The sequence below is a fragment of the Schistocerca gregaria genome, chromosome 5 (assembly GCF_023897955.1).
Source record: "Schistocerca gregaria isolate iqSchGreg1 chromosome 5, iqSchGreg1.2, whole genome shotgun sequence".
Lineage (NCBI taxonomy): Eukaryota > Metazoa > Arthropoda > Insecta > Orthoptera > Acrididae > Schistocerca > Schistocerca gregaria.
The window spans coordinates 446,824,552-446,842,816 of NC_064924.1; the positions used below are offsets into that span (position 1 = coordinate 446,824,552).

Sequence of the window (18,265 nt, forward strand, 5' to 3'; positions counted from 1 at the left end):
GGTGAACACCGCTGCCAGCAATCATGTACAGTGGCTGCATTCCTGTAAACTATTTTTGAAGTATCACAGTTAAAATGGTGTATTTTTCATGTTAATTGCTTCCTTAACGGTGGCTTAGGACCACGGCAGTTCCATTATTTATTTACAGGAAACTTCAATTGCGTGCTCATATGCGACTGGAGCGAAATTTCCATAGCCATCATCATTCAGATGAGGAAACACGCCAACCGGCCTTTATGTAGTGTTTCAATATTTTTCCGTCAGTGTAATCTGTTAGTCGATGGCTGCGTCTCTCTGTTGTAGGAGTGTCCATTCCTCATCATTCCTAGTCGAGGACAGTCTTTGCCGATGATGAATTGTTTCATTATTAGTATTGTCTGAAGATCGGCTGGATGAAGTTCATTAGGCACAGTGGATTGATATGCCACTAGTTTGTTATATACTTTGTAGGAAAAGCTTTAGTGAATGATAGTAACGAAATCATGACACAGGATTCGAATAAAACATCGAATCTTTGGTGACATTCGCTTCTTGTTAGTTACTGTACAATTTTCTTCCCACACTCGACAGTAAAATTCAACATACTACTTCAATTTTTTTCGAACATTCGAGTGTTTACAGCCAACCACATTAAATACTGCTGTATTTCCACGCACTTAGTAACAATTAATCCAAAAACTCATTGGTGAGGCTACAGACGCTTAATCGCGCGTCGTCTCACATCACAGAGGTTGTGTTTGTTCCCGTATCGATAGAGATGCAGTGGCGGTGACCTGACAAGCTTCAACCAAAAGGGGAACTGGCTGTTTTGGACTGTCTATCAGTGCCATATACACCAAAGGCTTCCCCTCCCCCCCTTCAGCCCCCCCCCCCCCCCCCTCGCCCGACAAAAAGAAAGTCATAGGGGTCCAGAGAAAGCGGTAGTCACGGTACTGGATACCTCTCCCAATCCAACAGTTGGTGAAAATATTGACTAAAATGTTCTCTGACATCAGGCAGCAAAGTACATCGCTGTCATACTGGAACCATAATCGTCACCTAAATTCATTCGGGACACGTTCCAACATTTCCGATGGTACTTCATGGAGAAAGAAACCATAATTCCCCTCCCCCCCCAGATTGTGTTCAGCAAAAAACATGACTCAGTCTGATGGCTGTGGACAATACCAGTCGGCATATTTATAAAATCTCGACTGATAATGGAACACACGAGCTGCCCCACAATATCTGAGCTCTCAGAAGTGGCGTGACAAATTACAAAATGATGTTGATATAATTGGCAGAAATCGTTATGCTGGGTACAGCCGTAAGCTTTTAGGTCTTGTATCACCTGATACGGCCCGCAGCTCGTGGTCGTGCGGTAGCGTTCTGGGTCCCCGCGGGTTCGATTCCCCGCGGGGTCAGGGATTTTCTCTGCCTCGTGATGACTGGGTGTTGTGTGATGTCCTTAGGTTAGTTAGGTTTAAGTAGTTCTAAGTTCTAGGGGACTGATGACCATATATGTTAAGTCGCAGAGTGCTCAGAGCCATTTGAACTATTTTCACCGGATACGAATGGAAGCACGGCTGTCTCGTGCAGGATGTTCCACGCGTTGTCATTGGAGGTAATTAGTTCCTTTGTTATGCATCGTGTGATGGCCCTGGGGTTTCCCTCAGCTCTCCATAGCACAGCTTCCTCAAACTGCGAGGTCTACCAGTTTCCATCGGGCTAGTCTAAGGGATCCTGTTTCTCGCAGACGGTAAATAAATCCTGAAAACATGACATGATTTGGTAAGCTCGTTTAGAGTGTAAACAGCCATCAGGAACCTGTAAACATCGGTAGGAACTTTCATTCATAAACTACATTAACGCACTTGTTTGTGCAGGGACGTAAACACTGCTAGCATGAAAAGACGTACCTTTCCTTGCACTAAGATGAAACTGTTGTGTAAATTGGTGTGGAAGAGGGGAGGGGGCTGGGGGTGCTTGCTGACTAATTGAATTTGTGACCTGCAAACCGTTTCACGAGTCTTACAAAATTCAGGTCTTTCATCATTGTTATACAGGAGCAGTGTGTGCTCACTTTTAGAGGGCGATTTCCTGCTGCTGCTAATCGTGTTCTTTGTCTATAACATGCAGCTTTCTATTTAAACATTCAAACTTTCTTCTCAATGGTTGCTAGAAAACATCTGCCGACATAGAAAAATTCACGTGCCAGCGAGCTGTTTAATATTTCGTCAGGACCTGCCCATCTCCACACCGTTCAGAAGCCGCACCTCCTTGAAACGAGTTTCAGCGTCCATATTAGCGAACAGGACGAGTCCACAGTCGCGGCAAGCAAGTGATACACTGAGGTGACAAAAATCATGGTATAGCGATGGGCAGATATATAAATACCGGTCGTATCGCGTAGACAAGGTATAAAAGGGCAACGCACTGGCGGAGCTGTCAATTATACCCAGGTGATTGACGTCAAAGGTTCCCGACCTCATTATAGCTGCGCGAGGGGAATTAACAGACTTTGAACGCAAAACAGTGGTTAGGGCTACGTGCATGGATCATTCCATTTCGGAAATCGTTAAGGAATTCAATATTCCTAGATATACAATATCAAGACTGTACCGAGTTAACCAAAGTTCAGGAATTGTCTCTCACCACCGACAATGCAGGCCTTTACTTAACGATCGAGAGCAGCGGCGTTTGCGTAGGTCTGTCAGTGGTAACAGACAAGCAACATTATGTGAAATAACGGCACAAATCAATTCCGGGCGCACGACCAAGGTACCCGTTAAGAAAGTGTCGAATAATTTGGTGATAATGAGCTATGGCAGTAGACGACCGAAGCGGGCTCCTGACCACATGGGTTGCGTCCTTAACTACCGGTAAACCGTGGACTGATCAGATCAGTCCCGATTTCAGTTGGTTAGAGGTGATGGTATGTTTCGAGACCCCACGAAGCCATGGACCCAAGTTTTCGAGAAGATATTGTGCAAGCTGGTAGTGTGGCTCCATGATGGTGTGGGCTGTGTACATGGAATAGACTGAGTCCTCTGGTCAAACTGATCCAATAATTGACTGGAAATGGTTATGTTTGGCTACTTAGAGATAATTTGCAGCCGTTGACGGACTTCCCGTTTCTCTGACAACGATGGAATTTGTATGGATGTCGCCAGTCGTCGTGGCCAAGCGGTTCTAGGCGCTACAGTCTGGAACCGCACGACCACTGCGGTCGCAGGTTGGAATCTTGCCTCGGGCGTGGCTGTGTGTGTTGTCCTTAGGTTAATTAGGTTTAAGTAGTTCTAAGTTCTAGGTGACTGATGTCCTCAGAAGTTAAGTCCCATAGAGCTCAGAGCCATTTGAACCATTTTGTACGGATGTCAGTGAGGCACATACAGATTCACAGTTGTTCGCGATTGGTTTGAAGAACGTGACGGACAATTCGAGCGATTGATTTAACCCGACATGAATCCTGTCGAATATTTATAGGATATAGTGAAGAGGTTAGTCCATATCAAGCTATGCCGCGCAAAAGAGGTCCGACACGATAGTAGGGTGTATTCCATGACTTCCGTCACCTGAGTATATGCTACAAGCAAAAGGTACAGTAGATAAATCAGCAATCACCTTGCTATGGAGAAATGTGTACCACGGCTGTTCTAACCGCGCTTAAAGTATTGCCGCGGAACCATAAAAATTTCCTAAAAACGAAAGGCAGCTTTGGAGACGTTTTCTACGAGGTGTATTGGGGATTAGCCTCACGTTCCTCTCCCGGATTTCAGTTTGCTGCTGTAGAGGAGTCCAGCTATTGACCACGCGCGAACAAGAGATGTGCGCCGATAGCGTGGCGATCGGAATCGTGCGGCCCTCACGCGGCCCGGCTCGCTTCGGCTCGGCGCGGTCCTTTTGTTGGCCGGTACGTCGTTAGCACGGCGGGTGTGCGCCTGCGCGGTGCTGTGCAGCGCGTCCGCGGGCATTCGCCACGCTCGCGGCTCGCGGCCCTGGTCCCATTAGGGAGAGAATTAATTCAGCCAGCGGAACGGCGCGGCCGGCCGCCGCCTCCTCCCGGCTGCACCTGCGCGGGGCGCGACAGGTGCCTCGGACCTGCTGCCGCGGCCTTCACGCCTTAACCCAGACGTGATCCACGCGGAGGCGACCTCGCCTGGCCGCGTCAGCCAACGCACTCCTCTTCTTACACTACTGGCCATTAAAAATGCTACACCAAGAAGAAATACAGATGATAAACGGGTACACATTGGACAAATATATTATACTAGAACTGACATGTGATTACATTTTCATGCAATTTGGGTTCATAGATCCTGAGAAATCAGTACCCACAACAAATACCTCTGGCCGTAATAACGGCCTTGATACACCTGGGCACTGAGTCAAATAGAGCTTAGATGGCGTGTACAGGTACAGTTGCCCATGCAGCTTCAACACGATACCACATTTCATCAAGAGTAGTGACTGGCGTATTGTGACGAGCCAGTTGCTCGGCCACCATTGACCAGACGTTTTCAATTGGTGAGAGATCTGGAGAATGTGCTGCTCAGGGCAGCAGTCGAACATGTTCTGTATCCAGACAGGCCCGTACAGGACCTGAAACTTGCGGTCGTGCATTATCCTGCTGAAATGTAGGGTTTCGCAGGGATCGAATGAAGGGTAGAGCCACGGGTAGTAACACATCTGAAATGTAACGTCCACTGTTCAAAGTGCCGTCAATGTGAACAAGAGGTGACCGAGACGTGTAACCAATGGCACCCCATACCATCACGCCGGGTAATAGGCCAGTATGGCGATGACGAATACACGCTTCCAACGTGCGTTCACAGCGATGTCGCCAAACACGAATGCGACCATCACGATGCTGTAAACAGAACCTGGATCCACACGAAAAAATGAATTTTTACCATTCGTGCATCCAGGTTCGTCGTTGACTACACCTTCGCAGGCGCTCCTATATGTGATGCAGCGTCAAGAGTAACTGCACCTATGACCTCCGAGCTGATAGTCCATGCTGCTGAAAACGTCTTCGAACTGTTCGTGCAGATGTTTGTTGTCTTGTAAACGTCCCCATCTGATGACTCAAGAATCTAGACGTGGCTGCACGATCCGTTACAGTCATGCCTGTCATCTCGACTGCTAGTGATACGAGGCCGTTGCGATCCAGCACGGCGTTCCGTATTACCCTCCTGAACCAACCTATTCCATATTCTGCTAACACTCATTGGATCTCAAACAATGCGAGCAGAAATGTCGTGATACGATAAACCGCAATCGCGATAGGCTACATTCCGACCTTTATCAATGTCGGAAACGTGATGGTACGCATTTCTCCCCCTTACACGAGGCATCACAACAACCTTTCGCCAGGCAACGCCGGTCAACTGCTGTTTGTGTATGAGACATCGGCTGGGAACTTTCCTCATGTCAGCACGTTGTAGGTGTCGCCACCGGCGCCAACCTTGTGTGATTGCTCTGAAAAGCTAATCATTTGCATATCACAGCATCTTCTTCCTGTCGGTTAAATTACAATTCTGTAGCACGTCATCTCCGTTGTGTAGCAATTTTAATGGCCAGTAGTGAATTTATTGCCTTTTTCTGTCTGTAATATTTCTTTCAGTGCTCTTCTCGTCTTTTTTCTTCGACTGCCAACGAAGCATTTTTTTCTTGCCACATTACCATTCCGCTTTCGTGAAAGAGGTGACCACACACTGTCTGTTTAGTACAGTTTAGGATTTCGTCTTGAAACCAGACATCCCATATCAATTTATGTTTGACCACGAATGATTCTGTCGTCCTTCTTCCATGTTGGTGGAAGGTTGAGGAAAGACAATTGCTAAATATTCTCTTATGAATTTTTTTTTCTTTCATGTGCATTCTCTGGAGTTAGTCTCGCCTCCGTTGCCTTGGACGCTATCCCACGACTGTGCATTACCGCTTGACTCGGAGGTAAGCTGATTTTAATCCTATTGGCGGATGGTTTCACTGCCTGTATTTGGCCGTTAAGGGGAGGAGAGACAGTGGCCTAAAAATGCTTATCGCCAGTCTTTGTGCCAATGTGCTATGTTTAATTTCATACCTCCTCACATCCCCTGATGAAGTGAGGGCACACGACGCTCCTGAAGGTGATCAGCCCTTCAGACAGGAACGCTAAGCTCGGTAGGCCTATTGGAGGTACTCGTGGTGTCGTGCACCACGTTTCACCCTCTCCCTATCCTTATCATCATCCAACATAAACGTTACTTACACTGTACATGCATTCATCACACTAACCTAATCTCTCAACAAATAAACATACTGAAATTGGATTGGTTAAAAATTGTAATAATTATTATTAGCCTGTTGAAAGACGTATGTAAATGTGTAAAGCTCCTTCTCTGACAACACTATCGTTATCCACCTTTTCTTTTTCTAAAAATTGCAAGCCACTGTAGATAAACTTTATCATCGTTATCACTAACACTGAATGTAGCCATACAACGTATATAATGAAAACCCTTATTCCGACTTTTTCTGGACTCTACTTCTATTGGACATGTCAGCATTGTAACACTGATGGAGAGAGAGACAGACAGACAGAGAGACAGAAAGAAATTAATTACGCTTTCTATAAATCATGAAAGGTTAGTTCTCTAATAGCTGACTGTGAATTTTAAAATATTCTCTAACATCTCTTAATAAATATAATGCTTGTGGCTGATTTACCATCTGTGTGCAAAGTTTGTCCTGCACTGCCATTAAATATGTCTTAATTCCCGCATCATCGCCTTTATCATTTGCTAAATTTGCTATTTTTGCGACAACTTTCGGCAATCAGTTAGGTCCCGATCCGTCTTTACTTTGTAATTCCGCTCCCACGCATAAGAAGAGCGTTCCCTGGCCGCGAGCATGCGCAGTGATTTCGATAGCCGCGCATGTGAGCGGCCTGTGGAGAGCCTGTGACCATCGTACGTTGGCTGGGGCGAGGCAGCACACACAGGGTTGAGATGAGTAATATTTTTGGCTTGGTACATATCTACCGTGTATTTGGAAAAAAAATTTATGGGGTCTTGCCGCTGTAGATGTTGATCTTATCCTCTGACTATGCCTATTTAGGCAAGCTGTTTTATATTTGTGCTGAAGAAGGCGTGGTTACCCACGCTGAAACTTAGGTAAACACCAGGTAGTTTGTGCAATCGAGGCGCATTTTTCATCATTATAATGCAATGTTCCTGTACCTAACGGGCCACTTACCTCATCTTAGCGCTGAAACTACGTGACCAGCAACATGCTAAAATAACTCAGGCTGAATTTTCCAAGATGACTAGTGGCAAGAGTTGCCGAGAATACCAAATTTCAAGCATTACCTCTCACTATGGACACCGTAGTGGCCGATGGCCTTCACTTAAAGACCGAGAGCAGCAGCGTTTGCGTAGCTTTGTCGGTACCAACAGTCAAGCGATTCTGCGTGGGGTAATCGTAGAAATCAATATGGGACTGTAAGTAGGCTGCTTAGGTTTTTATATTGGTAACGCCACGTAGCGCTCTGTATGAAAATCACTGGCTGTGCTGAGTGCAGTCTATGGATGGGTCGCATTGTTGTAATTTGCTATTGTAGTGTTGGGCAGTTGGCTGTTAACAGCGCGAAGCGTTGGGCAGTTGGAGGTGAGCCGCCAGATGTGGTGGATGTGGGGAGTGAGATGGCGGAGTTTTGAGAGCGGATGACCTGGACGTGTGTCCATCAGAGACAGTAAATTTGTAAGACTGGATGTCATGAACTGTTGTATATGTTATGACTTTTGAACACTATTAAGGTAAATACATTGTTTGTTCTCTATCAAAATCTTTCATTTGCTAACCATGCCTATCAGTAGTTAGTGCCTTCAGTAGTTTGAATCTTTTATTTAGCTGGCAGAAGTGGCGCTCGCTGTATTGCATTAGTTCGAGTAACGAATATTTTTGTGAGGTAAGTGATTTGTGAAAGGTATAGGTTAAACTTAGTCAGGGTCATTCTTTTGTAGTGATTATTGAAAGTCAGATTGCTTTGCGCTAAAAATATTGTGTGTCAGTTTAGTGTTGATCAGAACAGGTAAAGAGCGAAATGTCTGAGTACGTTTAGTTCTGCTCAGCTGTTTGAAAATCAAATAATGTAACTGGTTTATCAGCACAGTAGTTCATTAATTTTTCGAAGGGGACGTTTAGGGACGTACGACGAACGTACCCATTAAGACAGTGCAGCGAAATTTAGCATTAATGGGCTGTGACAGCAGACGACCGACGCAAGTGCCTTTGCCAATAGCATGACATCGTCTGCAGCGCCTCTCCTGAACTCTTGACCATATCGGTTGGACCGTAGACAACTGGAAACACTGTTGAGTAATCAGTTGAGTCCCGAATTCAGTTGGTAAGAGCTGATGGTAGGATGCTTGTGTGGCGCAAATCCCACGAAGCAATGGACCCAAATTGTCAACAAGGCACTGTGCAAGGTGGTAGTGGCTCCATAATAGTGTGGGCTGTGTTTACATCGAATGGACCGTGTCCGCTGGTCCATTTGAACACATCATTGACTGGAAATGGTTATGTTTGGCTACTTGGAACCCATTTTCTGTCATGCATGGACTTCACATTTCCAAACACCGACGTAATGTCACCGGGCCACAATTGCTTGGGATTTGTTTGAAGAAGACGTTGGACACCTCGAGCGAATTATTTGGTCACCCACTTCAGCAAACGTGAACCCATAGAAAATTTATGAAACGTGATAGGTCAGTTCGTGTAAATTGTGGACGGTAATAGATATAGAATGGCTTAATATTTCTGCAGGGGACTTGTAACAGTCCATGGCACGTCGAGCTGCTACACTGAGCACGACAGAAGGAGGTCCGACAAGATATTAGGATGTATCCCACGACTTTTGTCACCTCAGTGTACTACTTAAGCCACTGTCCAGTGCAAGGTCGATGCCGTATCCTAGAAAAGTTATAGATTATCTTTCCTATTTCATTTGTGCATTGATCGAGGGGAAAATGCATGTTAATATACCTATCTAAGCGTGCTAAAATCTCTCATTCTGTTCTTATGTTCCCTACGCGACATCCTCCTTCGCCTACACGATCTCCTAGTTTACCCAACGGATTTCGCGAGAATTTCATTTTCTTCCATCTGAATACTCCCATTGATGTTCCCCAAGCTTTTTTGGTAGACATTCGTTTGAGCATTACCCATTTGTTACGATCCTAGAAGCACGACACTGAATTACGTCAGTTCCGTTGTATGCCTACTTGATAAGGACCCTTATGACTGGGGAAAAAAATTTAATCTAAAATTCATCTCAGTAGCATCTTGTATGCAGTTTTCTTGACAGATAAATTCCATTTTCCGAGAGCAGTTTCGACAAATGCTAGTCTCAGTCGTCTCCTCTAGCCGTTACTTAACGTAAGTATCCCATTTCATATCGTTTCTTAAATGATGTGCCGTGCTCAAGATGTTGGCTAGTAAACTTATCATCAACCTATAGAGTTCTCTTTTTTCTTTATAGTCACTGTCTTCTACTGATCCGTTTTTGAAGAAAGCTGCCATTCATTATATCAAAAGTAATTTTTTTCTAAGACTTTTTGTGATTCCGTATGATCGTCCATCGACGATCTTTCCTGTCCTCAGCGAACAGTGCTGCTGATAATGGCCCATAATTCGCTTACGAATATTGAAAAAATTAGATGTTCTATTATACTTCATTGGGGCACATCCGATGTTACCTTAGTTTTCCGTACAGTTTAACGTTCTACTAGCCATCTATTCCTCCCACGTTCATGTGCTTTCGATATCGTAACGGAGTCAAAACCCTGTAATTGTCTGCTGTTGCGACGCAGAAGTTTGGAACTTGGCTCAAAGGTTCCTACAACCGTACGCCGTAATGATGTACAAGGGTGACGCCCTGTGACATAGCATCGGGCTCGGCAAGCTTCAGACGGTCAGCTATTGGCGCATGCGAATAAGAAGGCAGAGCTTAAGATGACGGGGCTCGGAAGTTATGTGAGGTGTAACCTGTGTTAATGAGGTCACAGTGGCACCAAATTCCACCACAATTCTTCCAAAAGCCACTATGGTCACAAGATAGGAAGGTCGTAACAGCCCCTCACCCACATTTCATCCCTTTTTTTTGACACGTCTGCGATGGAGGTCAGAACCTCGCCGCCCAGCTTTGAAATCACGCGGCTTTCTTGTGGGTGGGGCCGAGGAAAACGTTTCAGACATATCGACGCTCACAATCGACACGAGAAGGCCTCAGGGGCTGGCATAAATGGCGTTTTTGATACCACCCCTTCCTTAGGACGTCGATTTACACCCATTTCCGGATCGGAAAAGACAGTCCGTAGTGTGATGAACCACTGGATGATGACTTTATAGCCCTCCTCTGACAATGTCGACACTTCCCCCTCCCCTCCTTCAGCCCCCCCCCCTACTCCACAGATGATTTAATCCTTCTTTAAGGGTTGCAACATGACCGAAGTTTTTTGTCTGTTGCACAGGTACCAGTTGACCCACGTTGCACACAAGCTTCGGAGCTCTGGCTGGCCCTTTTTCGCACATATCTACACCTTGATATGTTAAGCGTCTCCAAGGCCGATGATGAAGTAGAAGAATGTCATGCTTTTACACCAAAACAGAAGGGATTGTAGTCAACTTTGGCCCGAATTTAAAACCTACACGTCAAAATGGGAGACAATTACGGGTATTGGAGTAGGTAATCCCTTATTTGTGTTGCGCAGTATAGTTACAGCCCGCATGAGACTTTTGCGATCTACAGACTTGTTCTGTCTCTTATAAATCTTTAGTATGTCCCGATGTACCAACTTTATTTGAAAAATATTATATTATAAAACTGCTCAAACCAATGACCTATACCGAGGCAATGGAGTCTCAAATAACTTCTCCTGTAATTCTTAAGATCTATTATGTCGAAGATTTGATACGAGAACAGGTACTGGCAATAAGAGTATTGAATCGGGTCTCAGACAACCTAATCGACGTGTACATTTCGTGTCGGGGGAAACTATTGTAAGGGACACGAATATAACAACATTTTCGATTTCATAATAACGTAAAAGTCACCAACCCAGAGTACAGTTAATGGAAATTAAAAGGTAAGGATAAGGATATATGGGTTTGTGAACAAATTATGAGATTCATAAGTGTCATTACTTCATCAACAATACATGTACCGAAATTTGATCAACAGGAGACACCAAAATTGGGGCTTTAGTTCTTCAAACGACCGACAGAAGTAGCATTATTCTGTTTCTTCTTTCGCATCGTAGCGGTATAGACCTTTGTCTCAGGAGTCTACAGTGCTTGCATAGTAATACTGATTTTCAAGCTAATGTTGTACATGCAGGCTTCAAGTGTATATCCAGATTTTACATGAGGTAACACGATTCTGCGAATTTCGATTGACTCGTGTATCGGATTTAAGCACCTGACGATGAAATCCATAGCTAGTAAACGTAACTCCTATAAACGAAGGTGGAAAGAAGAAGCACGTGGAAGAATGATGATGATGTCTGTGATAGTCAACTGTCGACTGTTGTCTTATGTTCATTTGCTAAAGAATTTCACTGAACTTTACTAAAAATACGGTCTTTATGTAAGTTGGGTGACGTGTGATTTGCGATAGTTGGTCTCGGTAGATTAATAGCTGCGTTTAATTACCATTGTACGGGGTTGAGTTCGCGAGGTCATTTTATAAAAGTTATCTATCACAAATTTTGCCACTAAAAGAAATAAATTTCGCACATTCGGCCACGAAAATGTTTCTACTCTTTAATTTATTAATATACAGTCGTATTACAAATTTTAGTACGCTGCAGTTATCAGATAGTGCAGGTAAAACGAAGAAGGTAGGGCTTCAGAGGCAAGAAAAGAGCTGTTAAACTTGGCATTAAAAAGCTCGTACCACTTTGAAGGCAATTTTCAGTACATAGTCGCACGGCAAAACAGCAACAAATGTTTCAGAAACAGGTGGTGGTATTGCTTCGATTTGCTGCACTGTACTGATCTCTGACTTCAGTCTGGCATAAGCTGCTTCATACGCAAGGGTTATTGATTCTTTCCTCGGTTTTTATTTCGTGAATTTTTTATGCATGATGATAATATCTGTTGATGCATGAATAATACAATATTTTGTGATGCTCGCAGAGTTAACCACATCACTAGTAGATAATTTATGAAATAATACGTCTCGAACTGATCAAGACACTTACAATGAAATCCTGATAATGCTCCTTCTCCATACGAATAACGGCTGAATGACTGAGCTTGACTGATACAGTTTGGTCAAGCAATTACCGTCGCCAGTCTTCAGTTAATAGGCGGGTAATCGCACTGAAGCACTCTAGTTGTCTTTACCCTATCAGTAGATCCAAAACGTGTCCTTCCAGGGCCACTCGATGCAGATTTCTGAGAAATGAGCTGTAACCATTGCACTTCGTCCGGTATGCGTAGTAGTCGACCACGATTACATGTGCCTCCTTGTCAGAAAAGCACCGTTTCTGAGGAATATCGATCGAATATAGTGTCTTAATACATACACCACAAACAAATGTAATTACAAGCATCAGTGTATAGTAGATATTCGATTTTATCATTCATTAAAATCTATTTTTGTTACACTTTAAACACAGAATGGAATAGTCCAGGCCGGCCGCGGTGGTCTAGCGGTTCAAGGCGCGCAGTCCGGAACCGCGCGACTGCCACGGTCGCAGGTTCGAATCCTGCCTCGGGCATGGCCGTGTGTGATGTCCTTAGGTTAGTTAGGTTTAAGTAGTTCTAAGTTCTAGGGGACTGATGACCACAGCAGTTGAATCCCATAGTGCTCAGAGCCATTTGAACCATTTTGAATAGTCCAGTCCGAAAGCTGACTACTTATTTCAGAGCCACTTGTTACAATGCGACTTAAGTTCACGTAACCATCAGTAACACGTAATAGCATCACTCATTTCTTTTGGCGTAGAGAACATGTCCAACTGGATAGCCACCGCAGGTATAATAAAACTAATTATCTGCAGATAATATAGAATAAACAACCAAAATTACTTTCATTTTGTAAACGAATTTTACTTGCAAACACATGGTCTTCCAATGGGATCTCCAACAATGGGAACGTTGGCAGACATATTCGTCAACGAGAAAGAAACTAGAATCTTTGATACAGTCTTCGCAGTGAAAGGATACAAACTTGTTTAATGGTAAAGATTTGTAGATGATGTAACCTGAATGGTAAATGAAACAACACATGAAATAATCTCCACATAGACATAAATATATATAAAACCACTCAATTCACTATTGAAAGAGAAACACAGAAGCAAATAAATTACTAGGATATAACAATAAAGAACGACATTTGACGTCTTGAGAAAGCCGTCAGCAATAAACAATTAAACATGCCACGTCCAGCCAGCCACAAAATTAAAAATTAGCGGCTCCTCGATACCTATTATATAGACTGAATAATATCCCACTCAACAAATGAAAATATGAAGAAGAATAAAAAACAACACAACTCATAGTCAAAACCAATTACTGTGACACCCACATAGTACAAAACCTCAAAAACAAAATTAAAACACAACAGAAGAAAAATGAAACAAGCAAAGAATACAAACATCACAAAACCCCAAAAACAATATAGACACTACGTTCACGAAGAAAGACAAAACAGTAACACTAGTAACATGACTAACAGGAGGAAGTGGCACACTTTAACACACAAACACAAATGAGCACACAGAATAGCAAATGCACTACAGAAACAAGGATGGCACATTCAAACACAACAATAGACAAACCAGATAATACCAGCGAACGGTTACATACCAGCTACAATGTCAAGAATTCAAATCAGTGTGTCTGGTAATGGCAGGAAGAAATTTCATAACTAGGTATAAAAAACATATAACAATCTGAAAGTTTGAAAATAGCTGTTCTACCTTTGCCAAACACTTGATAAAACATGGACCTGAACCAATCAGCAGCGAACACACACACACACACACACACACACACACACACACACACACACACACACACATATAAACACACAGATATCCAAGCTACTCACGCAAAGAATAACACACTCACATGTAACAACAGATGCACATAACAAAACGTGCAGACGCACACAACAAATGAACAAAGACGAAACGCTACATATACGCCGCAACGCAAACAAAAGACGAAAGATAAACACAGAAAAACAGTTGCTAACACTACACACTGTAAACACATGCATTCAACACTCAGTGAAAAGTGGAAATGAAATGCTGAAGTAAATATTGTCAATGAAACGCCGAAAATAGTCCATCTGGAGTTTGGAGACCGAGTAAATACCTCTCCAAGACGACATATGGATTAATAACGTCATAAATAGTAAGCAATACCAAATGATAATTTAACTTCACGAAACTTGTTCTCCAAAAGTTGTTTCTAATCTGAACGAAAGAAACGCCTCAAATTAACATATTTGTAACTACTCTATAAGGCATTTTCTACATACGTAAAACAAACGTCAATTACATGCCACAGAAAATGATTCACAAATAAAAGTAGTGAAACGTGTATGACAAAATAAAACAGTCTTTCATTTAGATTGGTTGGTTGGTTTGGGGGATTAAAGGGACCATACTGCAACGGTCATTGGTCCCTGTCTTTCATTTTGATGGATTACACATTCATGCACATTTGTAGTGATGACATCAGTCATTACTTGCCCTAGCGTAAATTTTTGTATTCGAGGGATTACAAAATAGTTAAGTCAAAGTCAAAAGTTTAGAATTTATCAAAATAATGATAAACAAAGTGGAAACTGAAGGGATTACATTAGTATGAGAGGCAAAAGTAATGACGAAGCGTGACCTCACTATTGACCATTTTTGTACACTTACTTTACCAAACACTTAAAATTCGGTCAGAAAATTATTTTATTTGCACGTTAAATATTTCAAAACAACAGCAAAATTCCATGGGAAGGTCGGAATACGACAGCCGAGACATCGAAACGAAAATTACAAAAGAACGTAAAATCTGTTATTATTCATCAATAAATTGCAAAATCTTCTATACTCTTCCAAATTCAATGATTTATCGTTTCTGTTAGACATTAACTTGAAAATTTATTCCTTATTGTTGTAATTAGGTCGTTATTTAATGGCTTTAAAAATTAGCAACGGCATGATTTTCATCTCAAGAAAAGAGCTTCTTTCACTTCCTAGCAAAGTAATTGCCCGTAGTATTAAAATTAATGTAACTCTCGAAACTTAGAATAATAGGATATGGATCCTGGCCCAGGAATGATAACTAAGAATAATTACGTATATGAAATTATAATCAAAATGTAAAGGAAAATTTTATCGCGTAAATCACACAAAACACTTCAAAGCCTTTCGCCAAGCTGAAAGTCATAACCGAATGTATCTTACATTTTTAAAAGGTACAGGTACCACACATTAGCTTGATGGCAGCTATTATAATGTGTCCTCCCCAGACGCAAATACTTGTTATGCTTCCTGCATCAAAATAAACAGTACTCTTTCCTTTATTCCTCTAGAAGCAGCATGGTATTACAGCATGAGTGAGGTACAGGAAGACAGAGCTCGGAATACTTCCTCCTAATAATCGAGGATGTAGATCGCAATTGCTAATCTGAGATAAAAAGAGTGCCACAGGTGAGGAATTCGTGGCTGGCCCCATCAAAGCAATCAGAAGACTGATGACTAAACGGAAGAAAGAGAATCAGCATTGTAAGTGACCAATGTGCTGCGGCCCTTGAAGTGACTGTTGTAACACCAGAAGTTGCCGCGCACATAATCGCTGCGCCAAAGGCACACAACTGTTCTTTTTCACTCTATGGTATATATACTTCGTCTTCTGTTGTCAGAGACCTTTTCTAACGACTCTCTTTTCTGTAGCTGTACATACTACAAATGCCCTGGGGTTGCCAATGTGTAGAACACAGATGTCTAAACTAAACTCCTCCCGCACAGGCCATGAAGGCCCAACTGGCCGCCGTGTCATCCTCAGCCCACAGGCGTCACTGGGTGCGGATATGGAGGGGCACGTGGTCAGCACACCGCTCTCTCGGCCGTATGTCAGGTTCTGAGACCGGAGCCACTACTTTTCAATCAAGTAGTTCCTAAGTGTGCCTCATAAAGGCTGAGTGCACCCCACTTGCCAACAGTGCTCGGCAGACCGGATGGTCATCCATCCAAGTGCTAGCCCAGCCCAACAGCGCTTAACTCCGGTGATCTGACGGGAACCGGTGTTACCACTGCGGCAAGACCGTTGGCTGTAACACATATGTCACAAAATAATTTTGAATTCATTCAGATAACATTCCGTTAACAAAAAATTAATTTTACATGTTTAGTTTATGACGTCTACACAACAATGAAACTAGTGACATACAACAAAGAACTAAAAATAAATCCCTATTGTGCAAAGAAAAAAAAAGTAAACTCTGGCACTCAGTTCGTGAAAGGGTTTCTGTCCTTACTGCAGGCATAGTGCAGCGTTTCGTTCGCCGCGCAACTATTGTTGGGAGGGGAGAGGAGAGGTTAGCAGAGTCCGTCGCCTCCGCCACCATTCATCATAGGAAATATTTTGTGCTCAACTTCATAGCAGACTTAGTGGAGCTCGGACCGACCTGGAAGGACTAGAACGAAGCAAAATCCCCCTCATACCTGGGATTGAACCTAGAACCTCGAGAGTCGGAGTCTAGCACTGCACCCGCTACACCAGCACGGCCACCGGTGTAAAAATGAATTATGTTAATTCAAATGGCTCAAATGGCTCTGAGCACTATGGGACTTAACATCTGAAGTCGTCAGTCCCCTAGAACTTAGGACTACTTACACATAACTAACCTAAGCACGTCACGCCCATGCACGCCCGAGGCAGGATTCGAATCTACGACTGTAGCAGTCGCGCGGTTCCAAACTGAAGCGCCTAGAACCGCTCGGCCACCGGGACCGGCCAATTTCGTTAATTGTTTCAGTAGTAATGCTATGTTATAGCGTTACATATTGTGGTTTTATGTCAAGTACTACCTACAAATTTTTTCGGTGGATAATAGCACAGTGGATAATTAGGTAAATGCACTGCGCTTTGTGCGTTGAATAAAAATGGTTCAAATTGCTCTGAGCACTATGAGACTTAACATCTGAGGTCATCAATCCCCTAGAACTTAGAACTAGTTAAACCTAACTAACCTAAGGACATCACACACATCCATACTCGAGGCAAGATTCGAACCAGCGACCGTGCGGTCGCGTGGTTCCAGACTGTAGCGCCTAGAACCGCTCGGTCAGAAAGGCCGGCCTGCGTTGAATAAACTTTCTAATAAAGTTTTACTTCGTTCCTACATTTTTGTGATGCAAAAGTTTACAGCAAGATTGTTAACAGCCTTCATATGTCTTGATGATGATTAAATCAAAAATATTTCTGTCTTACGTTTGGCTAAAAGCTTTGTTGTATGTCATGTGTAGAGGTGCTTTTGTCCATTAATATAAGCGCCATACCAGGAGTGTCTACTTCTCCTTCACGTAGCTACTCTCTTGTTCTCACGATGTTGCAGGGCTTAATGGACGCCTTTTCAGTCTTCCCATCACAGAAAGGAGCCCGTACATGGTACTGAACACTGAACGCGGATCCCTCGTATGGCTGCCAGATTTGCTGACCACCGAAGCACTAATTCCTTAGAAAGGAACTTTTTTTACTGATTTTGTTTTCAGAAACCTGTAGCACCAATGCTGCGAGTTGGGAACTGCCCGTACAGACTTGATTCGCCGTGACACGAAATCAAATGTTTTCCTGTTACAATGTTCCTCTGGACTGTACTAGTTAATCCACGCAACACGCGCGGATCGTGAGGAGGGTCTGTGTAGTTGAAACGGCCACCACGTCAGAAACGTGATTAGCGGCTGTTCGGGTCACGGAGGGAGATGCTGTTTGTAATACCTGTGACTGCTCGCAGCCTTCCTGACGAGTGATTTATACGCAACCAGTTTTTGCCGGCCCCCCCAGTAGCCTCAGCGCCTGCGTTAAACAAGGATTTCACGTCTCTTTAATTTGTTTCACTCCGTGTGGCGAATCGCAGCGTGGCTCTCACTCCACAGGTTTCTCTTTGAAACTGATTCTACGTTCGCATCAGAGTCTACGTTACGTTGTTTGTTTTGCTCTTTACATCTGGAAAGCCGCTGCAGGTGCCGACCGGCACACGGAGTGTAGCTTCCCACAACAGACAGGT

The 18,265-nt window shown here is 43.4% G+C and overlaps 1 pseudogene; it reads right to left on the reverse strand.

Annotated features, from left to right (window-relative positions):
* Nucleotides 1–16,189: 16,189 nt before the first annotated feature.
* Nucleotides 16,190–16,307, reverse strand: LOC126274380 (5S ribosomal RNA; annotated as a pseudogene).
* Between the last annotated feature and the right edge of the window lie 1,958 nt (nucleotides 16,308–18,265).